General features: G+C 44.9%; 1 protein-coding gene and 1 pseudogene across 1 annotated transcript in view; both read right to left on the bottom strand.

The window, feature by feature from the left end:
• LOC124776490 (actin cytoskeleton-regulatory complex protein PAN1-like) overlaps positions 1–23525 on the bottom strand; it is a 581518-nt gene that overhangs the window by 371062 nt on the left and 186931 nt on the right. The gene's annotated exons all lie outside the window — the stretch shown is intronic.
• On the bottom strand, positions 18809–18925 carry LOC124727739 (annotated as a pseudogene).

The raw sequence follows: 23525 nt of genomic DNA, 5'->3' as shown, positions 1-23525 counted from the left end.
GTGCGCGGCACGGGGCGCACAATACTCCTCACACCATGGTGCACGGTGGGAAGGGGGGGGGGGGGGGAGATGGCTGCGCTAAGACGGCCACACGCTCTGCTCTGCCCCATTTAAATGTAAATTGTGGCGCAGCGAGGCGCAGGTCGGCACCGCCGGCGGTGGTGCACTGTTGTAAGGCGGGCCGCGTCTTAACATTGCGGTGCTGCCTCTGCCAGTACTGGTCCACCACATTTGTTCCTCTTATTCATCCGTACCTAGGAGGCCAAGTGGATCACCTGCTTCACTGCCTCATCACTTGCTCCCGGTGCTTTCCCGGCGGATTTCTTGTCTCGGTTAGTGTATCCACGCATTCCGAAAAGACTCTCATACAGAATAAGATACTGCTCAAATTCAAGGTGACTTGACTCACACTCTACTTTATCAACCCTGTGGCGATTCGCAATACTCCTATATGCCACTATCTAATCAAAAATATAAGTACACCTATTGCTGGACATTAGACTTTGTATTCGGGGCATCCACACCCTGGATATATCATTTTGAAAATAAAACCGCTTCAGCTGTAAGTAATTTATTCAAAAGTACGACCGGTTTTGCAGCATTACAGCTGCATCATCAGGTGCAGCAAAGTCACGTTCTGATCATGAAAGAGAATGGGACGACCGAGCGTTCATAGACAGCAATTTTTCGCTACGCAGCGGACGTCAATTATAAAATAGCACAGGACAGTATATAAAGCCCCCGTAATACCAGGAGTACCAGTACATGGTGAGCCAACGCGTCCCAGTACATCGAAAAAGTGATCAACAACTGGCTGTGTATTATCACCTACAGGATTACATAACATTAAAAAGCACTTGTCCCTCATTTACCACTGCCCGGTCTCGATCGTATGCTGATGTATTGTGAATCCTTTCACACTGTTATCCTGTGTCCCTGCAAGTAGTGTACTTTCCATATTTTCATTAACACGCGTAAGATGAGCTAAAAAGATTTGAGAACTTATGAGTCGCCTGCCTTGCTATTGCTACATAGCGAAAAATTGCTGACTATGAACGCTGGGTCATCCCATTCTCTTTGCTGGTCAGAACATTATTTTACTGCACCTAATGATGCAGATACAACGCTGCGAAACCAGTCGTGATTGCAAAGAAGGTACTTACTGCTGAAGCGATTTTAGCTTCAAAATTAACAGAGTCTATCCGCCTTTCGCAATCATCACAGTTTTAACTATGCTGCGTATACTTTCAGTGAGGTGTCATTGTGTTTTGATAGGTAGCCCGTTCTTCCTGAAGCGATTTCCAAACAAACTTCAAGCATAGTTTCAAACCTTTCACAAACTTTTTCTGGCTTACATACTTGAAGGCAAATACACTCCTGGAAATGGAAAAAAGAACACATTGACACCGGTGTGTCAGACCCACCATACTTGCTCCGGACACTGCGAGAGGGCTGTACAAGCAATGATCACACGCACGGCACAGCGGACACACCAGGAACCGCGGTGTTGGCCGTCGAATGGCGCTAGCTGCGCAGCATTTGTGCACCGCCGCCGTCAGTGTCAGCCAGTTTGCCGTGGCATACGGAGCTCCATCGCAGTCTTTAACACTGGTAGCATGCCGCGACAGCGTGGACGTGAACCGTATGTGCAGTTGACGGACTTTGAGCGAGGGCGTATAGTGGGCATGCGGGAGGCCGGGTGGACGTACCGCCGAATTGCTCAACACGTGGGACGTGAGGTCTCCACAGTACATCGATGTTGTCGCCAGTGGTCGGCGGAAGGTGCACGTGCCCGTCGACCTGGGACCGGACCGCAGCGACGCACGGATGCACGCCATGACCGTAGGATACTACGCAGTGCCGTAGGGGACCGCACCGCCACTTCCCAGCAATTAGGGACACTGTTGCTCCTGGGGTATCGGCGAGGACCATTCGCAACCGTCTCCATGAAGCTGGGCTACGGTCCCGCACACCGTTAGGCCGTCTTCCGCTCACGCCCCAACATCGTGCAGCCCGCCCCCAGTGGTGTTGCGACAGGCGTGAATGGAGGGACGAATGGAGACGTGTCGTCTTCAGCGATGAGAGTCGCTTCTGCCTTGGTGCCAATGATGGTCGTATGCGTGTTTGGCGCCGTGCAGGTGAGCGCCACAATCAGGACTGCATACGACCGAGGCACACAGGGCCAACACCCGGCATCATGGTGTGGGGAGCGATCTCCTACACTGGCCGTACACCACTGGTGATCGTCGAGGGGACACTGAATAGTGCACGGTACATCCAAACCGTCATCGAACCCATCGTTCTACCAATCCTAGACCGGCAAGGGAACTTGCTGTTCCAACAGGACAATGCACGTCCGCATGTATCCCGTGCCACCCAACGTGCTCTAGAAGGTGTAAGTCAACTACCCTGGCCAGCAAGATCTCCGGATCTGTCCCCCATTGAGCATGTTTGGGACTGGATGAAGCGTCGTCTCACGCGGTCTGCACGTCCAGTACGAACGCTGGTCCAACTGAGGCGCCAGGTGGAAATGGCATGGCAAGCCGTTCCACAGGACTACATCCAGCATCTCTACGATCGTCTCCATGGGAGAATAGCAGCCCGCATTGCTGCGAAAGGTGGATATACACTGTACTAGTGTCGACATTGTGCATGCTCTGTTGCCTGTGTCTATGTGCCTGTGGTTCTGTCAGTGTGATCATGTGATGTATCTGACCCCAGGAATGTGTCAACAAAGTTTCCCCTTCCTGGGACAATGAATTCACGGTGTTCTTATTTCAATTTCCAGGAGTGTATGTAACATCCTAACTCATCTGTAAAGTACTCAAACGTTGGGCCCGTCAACACCGAAATTGGACTCCTGATGACTGAAAACATGCTGCCTGGTCGGACCAGTCTCGTTACAAGTTGTATCGAGCTCATGAAGACAACCTCATGAATCCACGGACCCTGCATGTCAGCAGGGGAATGTTCAAACTGGTGGAGGCTCTGTAACGATGTGGGGCGTGTGCAGTTTGAGTGCTATGGGTCCCCTGATACGTCGAGATACGACTCTGAAAGGTGACACGTACGTAAGCATCCTGTTTTATCACCTGCTTCCATTCAAGTCCGTTGTGCATTCCGAAGGACTTGCATAATTCCAGCAGGACAATGCGACACTCCACACGTCCAGAATTGCTACAGAGTGGCTCCAGGAACACTCTTCTGAGCTTAGACCCTTCCGATGACCACTAGCCTCCTCAGACCTGAACATTACTGGGGTGCCTTGCAACGTGCTGTCCTGAAGATCTCCAACCCCTCGTTCTCTTACAGATTTATGGACAGCCTTGCAGGATTAATGGTGTCAATTCCCTCCAGCACTACTTCAGACGGTAGTAGAGTCCATGCTACGTCGTGTTGCGGCATTTCTGCGTGCTCGCGGAGAGCCTACACGACATTAGGCACGTGCACCGAAAGCATCACTTGGACTATAGAAATATGTTGCTTATGAGGAGCTGCTTCACCACTGTAACACTCTTTACCCCCAAAGCACAGTCATTGAACTTGTTGGTCTCCTGGTAACACTCTGAAACTCCCTCGTTATTCCCTCCACTGATTTCGTGCAATATTTTTACTACCTTCCTCCTCAACGCTCGGCGGTCCCTCTCCGCGAGTACACGAGATCCGTACGGTCTTTATTTGGCTGTGGTTTTTCCCTCACGTTTCCAATTCACAATCATATCATCAGTAGTCGAGTTCGACAGCTTTTGAAGGGTTGGAACGTCCCTGATGGACTTGCTACTCAGGTGACATCCAATGGGTTGTCCACGTTCGAAGCCATTGAACCCTGATGACTGACCAATGCTACTGTTACTGCTTTTCTGTTGGTAACACAATACTCCCCGCCCCCCCCCTTTAATCTCTAGTGACGTCTAGTGATCAATTTCGCATTAATAGGACTGTCCGGATTCTTTTGATCTGATAATGTGTAAACTCAATGCTATCTATTAACGTAGATCTCACACTCTTGTATTCCTGTTTATGACTGCTAATGTTTCATTAGGTATTTATATTGTAGACTAACTACAGTTTCCTATTCTGTTGCGAATGGTTCGAAGTCTGACAGCTGCTTTGGGTGTAACACACTACACGATAGTTTCACTTCATAGCTCCGAACACTAACTCCCAGAAATTTGGGTGACAACTGACTCATTCCTTAATAGTGTAGGGAAACGCTATTTCATGTTCATATTATTCGGTGCGTTAATTACATTTCCTCACTTTTATCTGGTTGGAGCTTTCGGTCTGTGTTAACGTTCGGTCAGCTTCACTTTTAAACGCTTCTGTACAGACGACGTTAAATTTAATAGCTTAGGTGGTAAGCGACGCGGCTGGAGGTCTGAATGAATCCAAGCTCAGGATAGACTATTGGAGCAACAACCAGGAAAGTCAGAATTCGCCATGTGTCCTAGAATTCTGTCACTAGTGAAGGAGAATAAAATGTAATAACTCTGCCTGTCTGTTATGTCATTTTATTTACAGATGGGTGTGGCTTTCGCCCTCTTTAATAGTTGGGAACAGTTTCCTGCCCGAGACGTATGCGGTAAATCATAGCGGAGGTTGATTTCGCCCTGCTCCTGGAGTTGGTATTCTTATAGGATTCCATACTCTGAACTAAGGTAGGAAAGAAGGTCTGAGTTTGAAGCATCGTCGACTTTTGTAGGAGAATAACTTGCCATTTAGTCCGGTTCGATGCATAAATTCAAATTGAACATCCTCTACATCGGATAGTCATAATGCTAATTATCACATCGGAAAAGTAAGGTTACGCAATCAATTCATTGTTTGAAGGAACGCGTCTGTAGTCCTGGTACTCTAGAAATGAGCTTTTTAGCCTTCTTGATTCGCCTTACGCAACTGCAACATTTTCACTGTAGTGGAAATCGATAATATTCCACGACTACTGACACGTACCTGCTAATACACAAAAACTTAATTATGTAACTTTATTTTTTCAAGGTGATAGTTAAAACTTTGTGGTTAACCTACGTACGAACGGAGATCTAATTTATTTAAAGGATGGATTTCTTTCGTCTGGTTCCAGCGCACTTGTCAATTGTGACTTTTATTATTTGATTCATCATATAAACTGAGCTGACGAAGTCATGGAATACCTCCTGATATCGTGTGGGACCTTCTTTTGTCTCGACTTGGCATGGACTCAAGTCGTTGGAAGTCCCCTGCACAAGTAGTGGGCCACGCTGCCTCTACAGCCGTCCATGACTGCGAAAGAGCCGGCCGCTGTGGTCGGGCGGTTCTAGGCGCTTCAGTCCGGAACCGCGCTGCTGCTGCTACGGTCGCAGGTTCGAATCCTGCCTCGGGCATGGCTTTGTGTGATGTCCTTAGGTCAGTTAGGTTTAAGTAGTTCTAAGCCTAGGGGACTGATGGCCTCAGAATGTTAAGTCCCATAGTGCTTAGAGCCATTTGAACCATTTGACTGCGAAAGTGTTGCCAGTGTAGGACTTTATGCACGAACTGACCTCTCGATTACGTCTCAAACGTTTGGTGAGCTGGCGATCTGGTGGCCAAAGCATGGCTCAAACTGCCCGGAATGTTCTTCAAACCAATCGGGAACAACTGTGGCCCAGTGACATACCATTTTACCATCCATAAAAACTCTATTGTTGTTTGGAAGCATGAAGACCATTAATGGCTGCAAATGGTTTATTCGTATCAATGATCGGTTCAGATGGAAATGTGAACATAGGCCACACCATTATGGAGCCACTACCAGCTTCCACAGTGCCTTGTAAATAACTTGGATCCATGGCTCCCTGGGGTCCAAACTTGAAAACCATCACCACCTCATACCAAGTGATAGTAAGACTCATCTGAACAGGCCATGTTTCTCAGTCGTCTATAGTCCAACCTACACGGACACGAGCCAAGGACAGGCGCCGCAGGCGATGTCGTGCTTTTAGCAAAGGCACTCGCGTCGGTCGTGTGTTGCCATAGCCCATTAACGCCAAATTTCGCCGCACTGTCATAACGGATATGTTCCTCGTACGTCCCACATAGATTTCTGCGGTTATTTCACGCAGTGTTGCTTGTCTGTTAGTACTGACAACCCCACTCAAACGCCGCTGCTGTCTGTCGTTACGTGAACGTCGTCGGCCACTGCGTTGTCCGTGGTGAGAGGTAACGCCTGAAATTTGGTTCTCTCTGCACTTTGGATCTCGAAGATTTCCGAAATGGGATGTCATATGCGTATTGTTCAAATTACTGTTACGCGTTCGAAGTCTATTAATTTCCGTCGTGCGGCCATAATCATGTCGGAAACTTTTTCCACATGAATCAGCCGAGTAGAAATGACAGCTCCGCCAATGCACTGCCCTTTTATACTCTGTACTATCGCCATCCGTATATGTGCATATCGCTATCCCATGACTTGCCACATTTGTATGTAGGCACGTCACACGAAGTGGCATCACATTTAAGAATCACATTCACGCACAAGGCGGTACTCTAATCGACAATGTCCACTTGACATAATGATCAGTTACAATGTGGAAATACGTAGCTGTTTCCTTGTTGAAGGAAAACTCAGGAGTTCCCTGGAAGAGGTGTAGGAAGAGGCTGCTTGTTCTGTTTTGCTTTTGCAAGGCCGCATTTAGACATCAAGGGCGCGCTAATTGATTAATTTTGTGCGGGCCGTTGTGCTTCACACAGTCCACTCAGACGGTATCCGCGACCCCGCCGCGCAACGCAATTTGACTACGCAGCTGAGGCCGCGGGGACTGTTGCCCATGCAACACCAGGTCGCTAGTATGTATGGGAAAAGCTTGAAAATCAAAAATCAGTGTGGCCTGGCGGAGATTTGAACCGCGCTCTCAAGAAGTACTATTGCAGCGGTGCGTGAGCCGCCAGCTAGCTCGGGTTGCTTCTCGGAGGCTGTATCTTATCGTGGCTGGGCGTCCGGGCAGGCGCGAGTCCGCAGCTGCCACCAGCAGCTGTGGCTGTCTGCGCGACACAGCTGCGCACCAGCCTGCCAGCTAAGCTCCCATCCCAGACAGATCCGTGGCTCTCTCTCCAATGGCGCGCGCGCGCTCAGGTACTGTCAGACACTTCTTAGCGATGACTCTTCCATAAATTTTCAACAACACCGTCCGTTTCAAAACAGCGGAAGATTCTCTCTAACAGCAGAACTGTAATAATTTTTATTCTTGCACGAACCGAGTTTGTCAAGGTAGCTTAAGTCAGATAGTCATAAAAAAACTGACAAGATTCAGGGATTGACGTCTGCCGCACTGTCGATGATTTGACCGTCTTCGTTTGCTTAACGTGGGTGTTCTGGCAGTGGCTATAGGCAATGGTGACTCCACTAGCAAGGAGTTCCAAGATTCGGTCAGCGTCTAGGAGGATCCTGAGAAAGTGGGGGGGGGGGGGGGGGGTTTGGAGCATATGGGTCATAACCCCTCAAAAGATTTCACTGAAAGCATCTTTATTTTCCACATAAATCAGTCCTACAAATTCTAATTTTCGATAAAACAGCGACAGGAAAACATTTAAAAATTGTAAGGGGGTGAAGAATATTACGAGGTATGTTTCATTCAGGAAACACACAGGGGTGCGTCTGCAGCCTGACCGTGCGGAGAGACCATACCACTCAGGAGGAAAGCTGACCACAACTACTGTCAACGATAAACCAGACAGCTTTCGGAGTCCACAGGCAGGACCGGCAAACCATAAGGCGTTGAGAGAGAACTGGGAACAAATATGAATGACTTTCCCGCAAGGTAGCGAAAACGACAAACACCATTCGCCCCATTTACATGTTCGCACAGCACTAGTGTACAGACCTGAGTTGACTAATGTAGTACTAAGTGCAATAGTGGCACTGGTGACTGCCCAGTTCGTTTTGTATTACGTGAATTATGGAATTCTCGAAGTTGAGAGAGTTTGTTGCTATACAGTTCTTAAATCAATCTCATGGCACATGAACTTCTCAAATATTCGGACGAATGTGTTTACAATAACGTATTTTTGGAACTGCCATTCCCTGCAAGTTCTGCTAAAGGAATGTACAAAGCCCTATTGGAAAGAAATAATAATTATATCAAAACTTATTATTATTATTATTATTATTATTATTATTATTATTATTATTTCTTTCTTTCTTTCTTTTCTCATACGTTATGTCTGGTCAAAAATGGAAAGTGACGCGGACCTTGATCAAGCGTGACTTCCTTTTAACTGTACGGTATATGTTATATTGCATTTAGGAACGTTCGGGTAATTGAACATGTATCAATAATTACTGATTTCTGTAGTTGTATATACAAGTTTGGATGTAGCTGTACTGCCTTGATGTACTGGTGGATATTGTGTGCTATGACTCCTGTAGTTGATAGTATAATTGGTATAATGTCAACTTTATCCTGATGCCACATGTCCTTGACTTCCTCAGCCAGTTGGATGTATTTTTCAATTTTTTCTCCTGTTTTCTTTTGTATATTTGTTGTATTGGGTATGGATATTTGGATTAGTTGTGTTAATTGTGTTAATTTCTTCTTTTTATTGGCGAGTATGATGTCAGGTTTGTTATGTGGTGGTGTTTTATCTGTTATAATGGTTCTTTTCCAGTACAAGTTGTATTCATCATTCTCCAGTACATTTTGTGGTGCATACTTTTATGTGGGAACGTGTTGTTTTATACGTTTATGTTGTAAGGCAAGCCGTTGATGTATTATTTTTCCTACATTGTCATGTCTTCTGGGGTATTCTGTATTTGCTAGTATTGTACACCCGCTTGTGATGTAATCTACTGTTTCTATTTGTTGTTTGCAAAGTCTGCATTTATCTGTTGTGGTATTGGGACCTTTAATAATATGCTTGCTGTAATATCTGGTGTTTATTGTTTGATCCTGTATTGCAATCATGAATCCTTCCGTCTCACTGTATATATTGCCTTTTCGTAGCCATGTGTTGGATGCGTCTTCATCGATGTGTGGCTGTATTAAATGATACGGGTGCTTGCCATGTAGTGTTTTCTTTTTTCAATTTACTTTCTTCGTATCTGTTGATGTTATGTGATCTAAAGGGTTGTAGAAGTGGTTATGAAATTGCAGTGGTGTAGCCGATGTATTTATATGAGTGATTGCTTTGTGTATTTTGCTAGTTTCTGCTCGTTCTAGAAAGAATTTTCTTAAATTGTCTACCTGTCCATAATGTAGGTTTTTTATGTCGATAAATCCCCTTCCTTTCTGCTTAATGTGAATCTTTCAGTTGCTGAATGTATGTGATGTATTCTATATTTGTGATCGTGTAAGTGTATTGAGTGCTTCTAGCTCTGTGTTACTCCATTTCACTACTCCAAATGAGGTCAATATTTGTATAGCATAAGTATTTATAGCTTTTGTCTTGTTTCTTGCTGTCAATTCTGTTTTCAGTATTTTTGTTAGTCTTTGTCTATATTTTTCTTTTAGTTCTTCTTTAATATTTGTATTATCTATTCCTATTTTTTGTCTGTATCTTAGATATTTATAGGCATCTGTTTTTTCCATCGCTTCTATGCAGTCGCTGTGGTTATCCAATATGTAATCTTCTTGTTTAGTGTGTTTTCCCTTGACTATGCTATTTTTCTTACATTTGTCTGTTCCAAAAGCCATATTTATATCATTGCTGAATACTTCTGTTATCTTTAGTAATTGGTTGAGTTGTTGATTTGTTGCTGCCAGTAGTTTTACATCACCCATGTATAGCAAATGTGTGATTTTGTGTGGGTATGTTCCAGTACTATTGTATCCATAATTTGTATTATTTATCATGTTGGATAGTGGGTTCAGAGCAAGGCAGAACTAGAAAGGACTGAATGAGTCTCCTTGGTATATTCCACGTTTAATCTGTATTGGCTGTGATGTGATATTATTTGAATTTGTTTGCATATTAAGTGTGGTTTTCCAATTTTTCATTACTATGTTTAGGAACTGTATCAGTTTAGGATCTACTTTCTATATTTCCAATATTTGTAGTAACCATGAGTGGGGTACACTATCAAAAGCTTTTTGGTAATCAATGCATGCGTAGTGTAGCGACCTTTGTTTAGTTTTAGCTTGATATGTCACTTCTGCATCTATTATCAGTTGCTCTTCACATCCTCGTGCTCCTTTGCAACAGCCTTTTTGTTCTTCATTTACAATTTTGTTCTGTGTTGTATGTGTTATTAATTTCTGTGTAATGACTGAAGTTAATATTTTGTATATTGTTGGTAGGCATGTTATGGGGCGATATTTAGCTGGGTTTGCTGCGTCTACTTGATCTTTAGGTTTCAGATAAGTTATTCCATGTGTAAGTGTATCAGGTAATGTGTATGGGTTTGCAATGTAACTGTTAAATAATTTAGTTAGATATGAATGTGTTGAGGTGAACTTCTTTAGCCAGAAATTTGCTATTTTATCATTTCCAGGGGTTTTCCAATTGTGAGTGGAATTAATTGCTTGAGTGACTTCGTGTTGCAAAATTATCACTTCAGGCATTTGTGGTGTCATCTTGTATGTGTCTGTTTCTGCTTCTGCTTGTTTCCACCGTGCATGCCTGTATGTTGTACCGGGTTTGACCATATGTTGCTCCAGAAGTGTTCCATGTCTGTTATGTTTGGTGGATTGTCTATTTTAATGTGTGTGTTATCTATTGTCTGGTAAAATTTCCTTTTGTTTGTGTTGAATGTTTGGTTTTGTTTCCTTCTATTTTCACTTTTTTTGTATCTTCTAAGTCGTTTGGCCAATGCTTGTAATTTCTGCTTCTTTTCATCTAATTGCTCTATCACTTCTTGTGAGATTTTACCTAACCTTTTTCGTTTTTTTCTGACATTTCATTTCTTATAAATTGTGTTAGCTGTCCGACGTCTTTTCTCAGTTTTTCTATTCTGATCTGTAGCCTGTGTTGCCATGCTGGTTTTGTGGGTTTCTTCTGTGTGTTGGTTGGTTCTGATCTCTGCCTAGTGTTTATATTTAGTGTAGTGAGTGCTCCTATATAAACCAGTAGTTGTAACTCTTCCGTAGTTGTGTTTTCATTTATTTTGTTGTGTAGGACTGTGTTGATAGTTTTTATTGTTGTTTCGACTTGTGGGTTATTTGGCGGTCTATGCAAGAATGGTCTAATGTCTGTATTTGTGTCTTTGTATTCTATATGTGTCAGCTGAAATTTTTCTTCTATATCTAACATGTGTGTCACTTCGTGTTCTATTTGTGCTTGTTCTGGTGGCTGTCTTAAGATTTCGTTTTCCTCTGACTGTTTAATTGATGCGTGTTGTTCTTTGTTTGTTTGCTCTGGGATGTTTGAGTCCATTACTGTATTTTCTTCTTCTTCTGATTGCACATTATTTTGCTCCAGTATTTGTTGTACTTGTTGTTTGATGTTTTCTAATTCTGACTGGGGTATCCTGTTATTTTTGATTATTACACGGATCTGATCTGCTAGTCGTTGTTCTGTTAAAAATTTTAATTCTGGGTATCTGGTAATAAATGTTGTGTATACTTGTGATCTGTATCCAGTTGTGTTGGTTCCTAGGTTTGTTGCTTGGTAATAATAGAACATGAGGTGTCGATTAACTTCATCTGACCATCTCATCCTCTGTCTGTTTTCCTTCTAGGGTGGTTGCAGGAAGCATATCCTGCAAAACACCTCTATTTGGATTTGAATTATTTTCCAGTTGGCTAGCAGTGTCGTTACCATTGTGGGCGGGCATAGGGTTCAAGCGTCGTCCCCGACCATGACGGCGCTTGTCCGAGGCTTCATTAGTTCTGTCCTGAACCAACTAATCACACTAAAAGGGGGGTTAGCCCTATTAATGGTTTGTTCTTTTCGTCGCCTTTTACGACTGGCAGAACATTATTATTATTATTATTTATTACTACTAAAATCTTCGGCAACTTCGGTGCATTAATTCGTACATTATATATGTAAGCGAGGAGGACAGCAAATTGTAAGGTGAGAGGGAGGAGAAAGATGGAGGATGAGGTAGAAGAAAGGAGATATCTATCTATCAGAGCATTATGTCCGACAGCGAATGTTAAGGTTCGGTGTTCCACCTACGATCAGTTATAATACTTTTCTTTGGTATCTAACGTGACTCCTCTGAAAACGTATTATTCGTATGCAGCGTAACAAGTAATTCTCAGTCAACGGTATACTGTAGCAGCCGCCGTAAGGTCCCGTTACATTTTTTCGCCAATAAAACTCAGCTGGTGCTCCGTGTCTGAAGCTTTCATTCGACCGTAAGTTAAAATTCACACTTCTTCCCTTAGCATGCCTGGACAGCGTTTTTTGCTAGAATACTCTGATATCTCAACCTCAATACCTCGATGAAATGAAGTATCACCGTCCGCTACTTAGAGGGCGGCCTTGTACTCGCGTCGCACTCTGATGTTATTACCACAATCGTGTTGCGCAAGGTTAAGTGGGTTACCGACAATGATCTGTGTAAATGAACGCCAAAGACTTCCCAACAGCTATTAGGAGGACCCAACAAGTGAAGACATGCTTCTTCCACTGGTCTTGCGGAACACACGCACGTTAGAGAAAGACTACAGCTAACTTTTACTTCGACCACAGAACAACTGGAGTTGACAACATTGCTAGAGGTGACAAGATCACTCAGAGATATAATTTTCCACACATTCTTCAGGACTTCTGTATTTTTCCCCGTAGAAGTCATAGCTTCAAATGAATTATATTGTTCTGAAACGTTTACTTTCAACATCAATGAAAATCATGAACTATTATTAGTTTCGACGGCCGCGATGGCCGAGCGATTCTAGGCGCTTCAGTCCGGAACCGCGCGACTGCTACGTCGCAGGTCCGAATTCTGCCTCGGGCATGGATGTGTGTGATGTCCTTAGGTTAGTTAGGTTTAAGTAGTTCTAAGTATAGGGGACTGATGACCTCCGATGTTAAGTCACATAGTGCTCAGAGCCATTTTTATTATTAGTTTTACTAAATGATCAAATTAAATGGGATGCAAAATACGAGGTGTGAATAATTGTCAGCAAAATTATTTCCGAAGATGCCATTCTGGAGACTTACATGTTCTACTGATTCGAAACTGTCCTGTTTACACTTCAATACAACGTCAACAGGCTGCTTGAAGGCAGACAGTCATTAGGCGTAATGTCATGGTCGCTCGTATCGCTGACAGAATCCGTCGCCAGGTATTGCTGTCCATTCTTGCCCCACGGGTCCTGTCAACGGGTTTTCCGAAAACTGGAGTGTCTCGTTTCACGTTACCTCCACCAGGCAGTGATCCGTTGCTTACGAAGCTCAGATTTTAATTTAAAAAAGCACTTCAAACATGTTATAAAAATCTGTTCACCTGATGCTGAATTATTATATCGTGATGCCATCGCTATGGACAGTAAGAAGTCCGTGGAAAATGTGAATGTCTCGTTGCGTGTGTTTTCGTATGTACAAGTTCGGGGATGTATCAGCCAAATATTTAACTGGACGGTCGTAGGAGACAAACGCAAAAACCACACTGGAATTGGTCCGGTGCAACGAGACATCAACATGACGTCAATCCGCTTCTCTAGACCACCCCAAATGTATCGCCGTACGGCTTATGCCATGCGACGGAGTACTGTTTGTTTCCGATGCGTGACAATCTTTCGTTCCGCACTTTTGTTGCTCCACACGAACTAGAAGAACGTCAAAACGCTTCAGAACACCACACATGACACATCGCAGATACGTACGTTATAACGAAGTGAGGGTCGATGGACTTTGGTGAGAAATGCGGCATATTGAGTACCAGTTTCGCAGAGATTTGTTTTTCTTTGATCGAATTTTTACGTTGTTAAACTGAATCATCATCTTAACTTTTCGCCCTAATTAAGGCCATAGAACCATAATCTTTACCGAATGTACTTCTGACCAAAACGTAATTCCGGTAGCTGGAGTTCATCTTCTTCAGTAGCGCCACCGCCCTTTGTGATCCTTGCTTTCTTCAAAGATCTTCCTCCACACTTTCGGTTATTTGCTCCTGTTTTCCACCCCCGGACTCCCATACTGGTGAGATCCATTATTATGTCGTCACGCCATCTTCTTCTAGGTCTCCCTTTTCTCCTTTAGTTCAATGGCCCGCACCTTTCATCATTTTCTTTGGAGTTTATGGTTTTTGTTAATCATGCCTTTTACGTTTTTATGGAGATATTTCCACAGATCTAACTACCAACTTTCCTACATTCAGCTTTAAATTTTTATAACAAAACAGTTTCTTACAAATGCAGTTTGAGAAAATACAATAATCATGAGAACGATAAATCTTTTCCAAGTAATTCATAAAAAAAGACTGACATGAAGTTGGAAACTTTACGATAATTTGTGAGAAATTCTGGAACACGGCCTGCTGCTAGCTTAGAGAAAGGAAAATGTGTGTGAATTCCTAAGGGACCAAACTGCTGAGGTCATCGGTCCCTAGACTTACACACTACTTAAACTCACTTGAGCCAACTTATGCTGTGAACAACAGACACACCCATGCCCGAGGGAGGACTCGAACCTCCGGCGGGAGGGGCCTCGCAATCCCTGACATAGCGCCTCAAATATCGCGGCCTTAGAGAAAGAAGCGGCAACATTTTCTGTTGGACCTGTCCATCACTTTGCAGGACCGAGAGCTTAGGACGCAAGTAGTGGCTGATTCGTTCGATCGATGAGGCTGGGAAGTACTGTACCACCCATCCCAGTCCCCGGATTTAAGCCCTTGTGGACGTCAACTTAATTCCTAAATTGAAGGAAGCACCTCATGGCATTCACTTCAGAACTGTTACAGAGATTCGTCGGGCGACAGACCTCTCCACCGGCAACACAAGTGGTGATGCTAAGATCATCTTACGTCCTCCAAATCGCTGGAAACAGGTTACACAAAATGCTGGTGACTACTTCGAATGACAGTAAAACTTTGAAGCATGTACTGTATTTGTTCTGTACAAGTTGTAAAAAAAAAAAAAAAAAAAAAAAAAAAAAAATCTGCTGCCAGTGTTAAGGTTCTAACCTTTCCATTTTAGTTTCTGCACACACATTAAATTCACACAGTCAAAAGCATCACTTAAGTCTCACAAAGTCCCGAAGTTTTATCAATTACCAAAGTCACGTGATATGAGCCATTTCTTGCACCATTCACATACCAGTTCTCCTCCGCTTTAGGGCTTCTGATAGTTGAGATGCTCTTCCTATCAGTGTCCAAAGACAGAGAGAAGTAAGACGTACAGGATGATTCCACGATGATGATACAACCTTTCATGGATGATGGAGAATGGTAAATGTATCGTTCTGACGGACGAACTGGTCCGGAAACGACCGATTCGGAAAGTTAGAAGCGAAGACCTGTGATAGTGGACCTGTTGTACTGTAAGCTCTTTGCTTTCCATGCTCTGGGAGGTAGTAAAGGACTAAAAGAAGCAAACATTTTCAGTAAAAATGGGCTCTAAAGCGCATACTTCAAGGACTACGAGCACTTTTTCTTGTTTGCTTCCACTGAGAAAGTTCTGATAGCTCTTAATGTATGCATTTTAGAACCCATGTTTACTACTCTTTTTCCTTGGTTTGGTCCATATTACCTCCTCCAAAAATATGGGAAGCAAAGAGCTTGCAGCAGAAGGGATCCAGTTCCAAAGGTATCAGAACGTGTTTCGCCGTAACTTACGTTCTGGTCGTTTCCGGACTAGGGTCTCTTAACCTCAAATTGATACACTTACCGTACTGCATCGTCCCAGAATCATCCTGTACGTCGTAAAGTAAACCAATCCCATCCACTTCACCCTCAATTTCTCGTTTTGCTCTGTGAGTAGAACTGTCGAGTGCGTATAATGTGACCACGCTTAACAGTACATTCAGGAAGCATTGAAAGGTTTTGCGCCACTGGAAGTAACTCGATGGATTTCGGTCAGGCTGCTTTGGCCCTCGCTGTATTGGTAGCACGCTGACGACGACCTGCTTGAGGAAGAGCAGCGTCTGTGGTGGTGGGTGGCCACGGCCAGTAAGATGGCGACGTGGATCTGCCAAGAGGTGACGCCGCTGCGCCCCAGCCGCCGCAATCGATTCCGCGTCCTCGCCACGCCGGCCAGGCCCGCGTCTGCACGACCCTCTGGGTCCGGCATTGCCGCTGCGAGCACCTCGCGCTCGTCACTGGCACAGCACTCCAGCGTTTTGCTGTTCTGAACTTCATGTACACCTCACGTTAGAAATTTAAAAAAAAAAATGTGTTTTCGTTTTGTACCCTGTCCCGACGTGAACAATTCCTCTATCACAGGACTTCCCAACGTGTGGTCCGCGAACCCCTTAGGGGTCCACTGGCTCTTTCGTGTAAAATAATGAGTAAAATTATTGAATAAAAATGTGAAAATCAAATTCATCACATTTTTTTTCGTGTGTAAAACATGTGTACTGTTACTTCAGGTCGTATTCCCAAGCAACGTTCGAGGTTCCTAAGTGAGAACGCATACACAGTTTAGTGCCGGTGAATGCGGATTCTCTGATCGACTGTTTCGCAACAGTACGGGGGTCGTTTGTGCACCGGCTCACGGCGCTAGATGCGCTGAAACCTTTTACGCATGCGCGGAGCGAGCTTTGTCGACCAACCACAGCGCTCGCTGGCACGTATGCGGCTCCAGTCATCGTTAAATGTTGAACTTGCTTTGTCAGTGCACTACCTATATCATAAGTCGATTTTTGACCAGTTTATTACTTCTAACAAGGATCCGTGGCTGAAGTCAGGATCATTGCAGAAGAGTGCGGTTTCTCCATCGCCTTCACAACAAGGGAAGTATCCAATTGAAATGAATGAGGAGGGAGGACGACCAAAGGAAGAACAATCACAAGAAGCTCCAAAGACTATAGATACTTCGGGGGGAGGGGGGTCATTGGGAACATGGCACTTGGATTAAGAAGCTTTCAGTTCCCATGGGTTTCGCTCTGAAATTTAAAGTTACTGTGTTCTTGATTGACTAGGGGTCCGTCAAAGATTTTCGACTGTAGAAGGGGTCCGCCAGCTGAAAAGGTTGGGAAGCCCTGCTCTATCAAACACGTGGTTCGCAAGTTCCGTACGTCATGACGCTCATCTCATTCGTGGTGCTTAAAAGAAAAAGACACTACGTATTCACTATTTTTATTTTCTACTCATACTAGGCATACGGCCTAAGAGAGTATTGCATTGAGATGTAATCACCTGTTGAGTTAATTTTGTCGTCCGAGGGATGATTCTTCATTCTATAGAACGTAGACTGGCGATGATAACCTAGCTGCTTCTGTGGAAGTCTGTTAACATCGAATTTAGATTTACATGTTAAGAAGGCTTTCTGGGGGTATTTGTCTTTAGTGTAGCCTTGTACGGAAGTGAAAAGTCGACGGTAAATAAAGCCAATTGAAGGTTCTGAAATGTGGTGTTACAGAAGAATGCTGAAGAATAGATTGGTAGTTAGCGTTACTAGTGAGTAAGCACAGAATCGAACCGGCGGTGGGGGTGTGGGGGGGGGGGGAGAAATCTGTCGCATAACTTGACCTAAAGAAGGGATCAGTTGATACGACACATTCTGAGACATGAAGGAATCAACTTGGCACGGAGGCAATTGTGGACGGGTGAAGGGAGACCAAGAGATGAGTACAATAAGCAGATTCAAATGGAATCATGTTACGGTAGTTACGGAGAGATGAAGACGTTTGCAGAAGATAGAGTAACGTGAACTGCTGCATCAAATGAATCTTTGTACTGAAAACAACGACAACAACAATAATCGACAATAATAATAGTTCCCAGTACACAAGGAAGGTTTGTGACAGACAAAAAATGAAGCCCCGTCACAAGAGTCAGACATAATAATAATAATAATAATAATAATAATAATAATAATAAAAGGGAAAGTTGGGGAGGGAAAGCAGAGATCGTAAAGTTCGTAGCACCTTCATTTTGCTTACGTGAAAAGTCTTCAAATCGAGAACAGGGGATCAGACATGCTGAAATGACCGACAATTCTATGGATGTAATTTCAAACCCGACTAAAGACAGACGTTAGGTCCACTATCTCCATCTTGTTTCGAGTTGGGGCCATTGGGACTATGGAAGTTTGTGGCAGAAACGTTCAATCACGGCGGTTGGACGTTACGAAGCGTTTCCTGGTCAGATGTTTGAGCGGAGCGAAAAAGACGCTCCCTAGATATTACATAGCGGATTTTTGTCCGAACTTCCATAGCCATACGGAGTGGGAAATAGACAAATAGGTTATCATGCTCAATGAACAGAACTCTGAAATTACAAATAACGAAAAAACGGTCAAATGTTTCGTGAAATGATTCGTTAACAGAAAGAAATAAAATGCACTGGAGTAACGTTTGAAGCCCCTTGAAAGCATCTCATTTGCTCTCAGATATTTTGAGCTCCATTCAAAGGCACGTCAAATGTTTCTCTGATCTGTTTTACAACTTACTTTTTCGACAAATGGCCACATGTTTATAAATGAAATCATTTCAGACTAATTTCACAATATTAGAGAAGTAAGAGTTGTTTTTAATAGGAATGTATAGGGTAACTCATCTTGTGCTCCAAGAGTTCATCTCCAAAGTTAGAAGAAGCACTCAAAAAGCACTCCGTCTTCAGGCCACAAGTGGCCCATCGGCATCATCCGACCGCCGTGTCATCCTCGGTGAGGATGCGCATAGGAGGGGCGTGTGGGCAGCACACCGCTCTCCCGGTCGTTATGATGGTTTTCTTCGAACGGAGCCGCTACTATTCGGTCGAGTAGCTCCTCAATTGGCATCACGAGGCTGAATGCACCCCGAAAAATGGCAACAGCACATGGCGGCTGGATGGTCACCCATCCAAGTGCCGGCCACGCCCGACAGCGCTTAACTTCGGTGATCTCACGGGAACCGGTGTATCCACTGCGGCAAGGCCGTTGCCAAAGTTAGAAGAAGAAAGTCGATAAATATGAAAAAGCTAGAAAATTACCACCTTTTCTCAAACCGTCACGATAAAAAAGGGAGATATACACACGTATTACAAAAATCGTTTAGAACAAAGCTAAGCCTCTGCACCAGCGCACAGTACTACAGCTAATACACAGTACTTACAGAGTTCTGATTACTTAAGCAGCATCTGATGATCTTGGTCCAAGTGTGGATGTAAATTTCATTACTGACGAGGTGGAAACTGCAATGGAGGCACACGCAGATCCATCGATCCGAACTGTTTACATGCACATCTACATACACTCCGCTTGTCACAGTTACGTCAGCGGAGGAGAATACCCTGTAGCACCTCTAGAAATTTCCGTACTTATTCCACTAGCAAACACTGCGAGGGAGAAATGACGTGTCTTCATGTCTCCGTTCGAGCCCTAATTTCTTGTATCTTCGTGGTCCTTACGGTAAATGTACTCTGGCGGCCGTAGGGCTGTTCTACAGACGACTTCAAATGCCGCTTCACCAAATTTTTCAGTAGCATCGCCATCCCTCCAGGGATTCAGTTTGAGTTCACGAAACAGTTTCGAAAGACTAACGTGTTGTCAGAACCTACCAGTAACACATATAGCAGCCCTTTTTCGAATTCGTTCGATGTCTTGCTTAATCACCACTGGTATGGATCTTAGACACACTATCGGTATTCAACAATGGGTTGCACTACTATATGCTGTCTCTCGCTATAGATGAAGCACACTTTCCTAAAACTCTCCCAATAAAGCGATGTCGACCATTCGCGTTCCCCAGTATAATACTTACATGCTCGTTCCGTTTCATCTCTCTCTGAAACGTTATGCCAGATATTTAATCGACATGACTGTGTCAGACAGACACTATAAATGCTGTTTTCGAACACTGCGGGTCTGTTTTTCCTGGTCATCTGCATTAGCAGCTGCCGTTCATCGCACCAACTACACTCATGCTCATAAATTAAGGATAATGCTGATACATGGCAAAACAGCGCTCCGGTGGGCGGTTTGCGGGTTTAAATCACCTCGGGGTATGACCATGCGGTGCATTTGACCTGCGGTCGTCGTACGGTGGAGCTGGCAGCAGTCCACATACGCAGAGGTGTGTTGGTTCATGTCAGAGTACGGTGCAGCGAGGAAGTGTGCAGACGTTTTAAGACGTGCTAATGGTGACTGCGTTGAAAATGGCTCAAATAATACATATTAATGACGTTATAAGGGGTAGAATACTAGGGCGACTGGAGGTTGGTCAAAAACAGCAGGTCGAAGCAGGGGCCCTCCGTGTGCCACAGAATGTGATCTCAAGATTATGGCAACGATTCCAGCAGACAGGAAACGTGTCCAGGCGCTACAGTACGGGACGTCCACAGTGTACAACACCACAAGACGACCGATATGTCACAATCAGTGCCCACAGACGGCCACGTCGTACTGCAGGTAGCCTTGCTCGGGACCTTACCGCAGCCACTGGAACTGTTGTCTCCAGACACACAGTCTACAGACGACTGAAGAGACATGGTTTATTCGCTCGGAGACCTGCAAGGTGCATTCCACTGACCCCTGGTTACAGGACAGCCCGTAAAGCCTGGTGTCAAGAACACAGTACATGGTCATTCGGACATTGGTCCCAGATTGTGTTCACGGACGAGTCCAGGTATAGTCTGAACAATGATTCTCGCCGGGTTTTCATCTGGCATGAACTAGGAACCAGATACCAAACCCGTAATGTCCTTGAAAGGGACCGATATGGAGGTCGTGGTTTGATGGTGTGGGGTGGGATGATGACTGGTGCGCGTACACCCCTGCATGTCTGACAGAGGAACTGTAACAGGTTAGGTGTATCAGGACGTCATTTTGCACCAGTATATCCGCCTTTTCAGAGGCACAGTGGGTCCCATCTTCCTCCTGATGGATGACAACGCACGGCCCCACCGAGCTACCATCGTGGAGGAGTACCTTGAAACAGAAGATATCAGGCGAATGGAGTGGCCTGCCTGTCATCCAGACCTAAACCCCATCGAGCACGTCTGGGATGCTCTCGGTCGACGTATCGCAGCACGTCTTAAAATCCCTAGGATACTTCAGGAACTCCGACAGGCACTGGTGCAAAAATGGGAGGCTACACCCCAGCAGCTGCTCGACCACTTGATCCGGAGTATCCAACCCGTTCTGCGGCCTGTGTACGTGTGCATGGTGATCATATTCCATATTGATGTCGGGGTATATGCGCAGGAAACAGTGGCGTTTTGTAGCACATGCGTTTCGGGACGGTTTTCTCAACCTATCACCAATACCGTGGAGTTCAGATCTGCGTCGTGTGTATTCCCTATGTGCCTATGCTATTAGCGTCAGATTTGTTTAGTGGCACGTTGTGTGGCACCACATTCTGCAATTATCCTTAATTTATGAGCATGAGTGTAGAAATCTTGTGTAAGTCATCTTGTATCCTCCTACAGTCGCTCAACGACGGTATCTACCGTTTCACAACAGCAGCACCACCATACAATCGCAGGCTGCTACCCACACTATTCGCCGTATTTACGAGGCCCGTTTTTTTTTAGTATTTGGCAAGTTATATATAACTCAACTCTGTGGCTGGATGCCCTTCCTGACGCAGCATCCGTTAATATAAACTAAGGAAGCTGAGCCAAGCGCGCCATCTGTATGTGACCCGTGAAAACTTTCTTCTGTGCGCTATCGAACTGTATTTTAACTGTTTCTGAGATGGAATCTGGGAACCAGCCCAGTATTGCTCAAGAGCGTGGGAAACCGCCTAACAGCCACGCTCAGGCTGACTGCTTACCAGCACACGGTCTTTACTCTGCCGCGCAGATTCGATCCGCGTGCGTCTGACTCACCTTCGCGGCTAGCCCACTGCGCGTTACGCTATACGAGAAGCTCGCTAAACACTGCAACCACTTCCAAGTTTCGCATTATACCGAGACGTTTGTACAATAAAATAGCCGCACCAGCCCTCGGCACTGCCTGTGTATAGTTTTTGTTTTCTTTTAAATTATTGAAAGAGCAGTATGCACCTCTTCGACGGGACCCCACTGTGTGGGGTGGTGAGCGACGGCTGGCCTCGGTCCTCGCCCGGAGCGTTCCCGGAAATGTGTCGTTATTTGCCTTGCGAGCACAGCGCGCCTGTTGAACAAACTGCGATAGCGCTGACCGCTGCGATAAGGCCCGCGCCGAGCCGAGCCGCGCTGCCTCCGCCGTGCATTTCAGCCGCAGCAGCCTTTCCGCTGTATCCAGAGGCGCCCCAGTGAATTCAGGGCACGGGTCACTAGCGGCTCGTTATCATAGCCTGTAATAGCGTAGGGTCACAACTCCTCTCTCAGCTTGCCATTTAAGCAACTCATTCATTGAATCATACTAAATCCGATACTGCATCTCCATGCATTTTAAAGATATTGTTTCCCGTTGCTGATGCAGCCTTCAGACCGAGCGGTTGATGCAGCTCTCCACACCAGTCCACCCTTTGCAAGGCCTCACTGCAACCTAAACCCATTCGGACCTGCTTACTGTATTTGAGTTTTCGTCTCCCTCAAGAAGGCTACATGCCAACAACATGAGTTCCGGAATGACTTCTTAACACTTACGTTTCACGCTATTGCAAGTCCACATTTCGTACCCTCTGGACTTCTGTCACTATCAGTAACTTGCTCTTTAAACAGCTGTGTCCAGTACCGTTAGCGCTTGGTAATTCGAAGGGAAGCCATCGAGTAAAAGAAAAGTAATTCCCAAAGTAGTGTTATGGGCCTTTTGCTGTTCCTTATCTATATAAACTATTTTGGGAACAATCTGAGCAGCCATCTTCGGTTGTTTGCAGATGTCGCTGTCGGTTATCGACTAAAAGTCATCAGAAGATCAAAACAAACTGGTTGGTTGGTTGATGGTGGGAAGAGACTAAACAGCGAGGTCATCGGTCTCATCGGATTAGGGAAGGATGGGGAAGGAAGTAGGCCGTGCCCTTTCAAAGGAACCATCCCAGCATTTGCCTGGAGCGATTTAGGGAATTCACGGAAAACCTAAATCAGGATGGCCGGACGCGGGATTGAACCGTCGTCCTCCCGAATGTGTGTCCAGAGTGCTACCACTGCGCCACCTCGCTCGGTAAACAAACTGGAAAACGATTTAGAAAAGATATCTGAATGGTGCGAAAAGTGGCAGTTGACCCTAAGTAACGAAAGGTGTGAGGTCATCCACATGAGTGCTAAAAGGAACTCAAACTTCGGTTACACGATAAATCAGTCTAATCTAAAAGCCATAAATTCAACTAAATACCTAGGTTTTACAATTACGAACAATTTAAAATGGAAGGAACACACAGAAAATGTTGTGGGGAACGCTAACCAAAGACTGCGTTTTATTGGCAGGACACTTAGAAAATGTAACAGACCTACTAAGGAGACTGCCTACACTACGCTTGTCCGTCCTCTTTTAGAATACTGCTGCAGATAGGACTGACGGAGTACATCGAAAAGGTTCAAAGAAAAGCAGCACGTTTTCTATTATCGCGAAATACGGGAGAGAGTGTCAGAAATGATACAGGATTTGGGCTGGAAATAA

The sequence above is a fragment of the Schistocerca piceifrons genome, chromosome 1 (assembly GCF_021461385.2).
Source record: "Schistocerca piceifrons isolate TAMUIC-IGC-003096 chromosome 1, iqSchPice1.1, whole genome shotgun sequence".
In the NCBI taxonomy this organism is placed as follows: domain Eukaryota; kingdom Metazoa; phylum Arthropoda; class Insecta; order Orthoptera; family Acrididae; genus Schistocerca; species Schistocerca piceifrons.
Note: the sequence above shows the minus strand (reverse complement) of the source record. Positions and strands in the feature narration are given on the sequence as shown.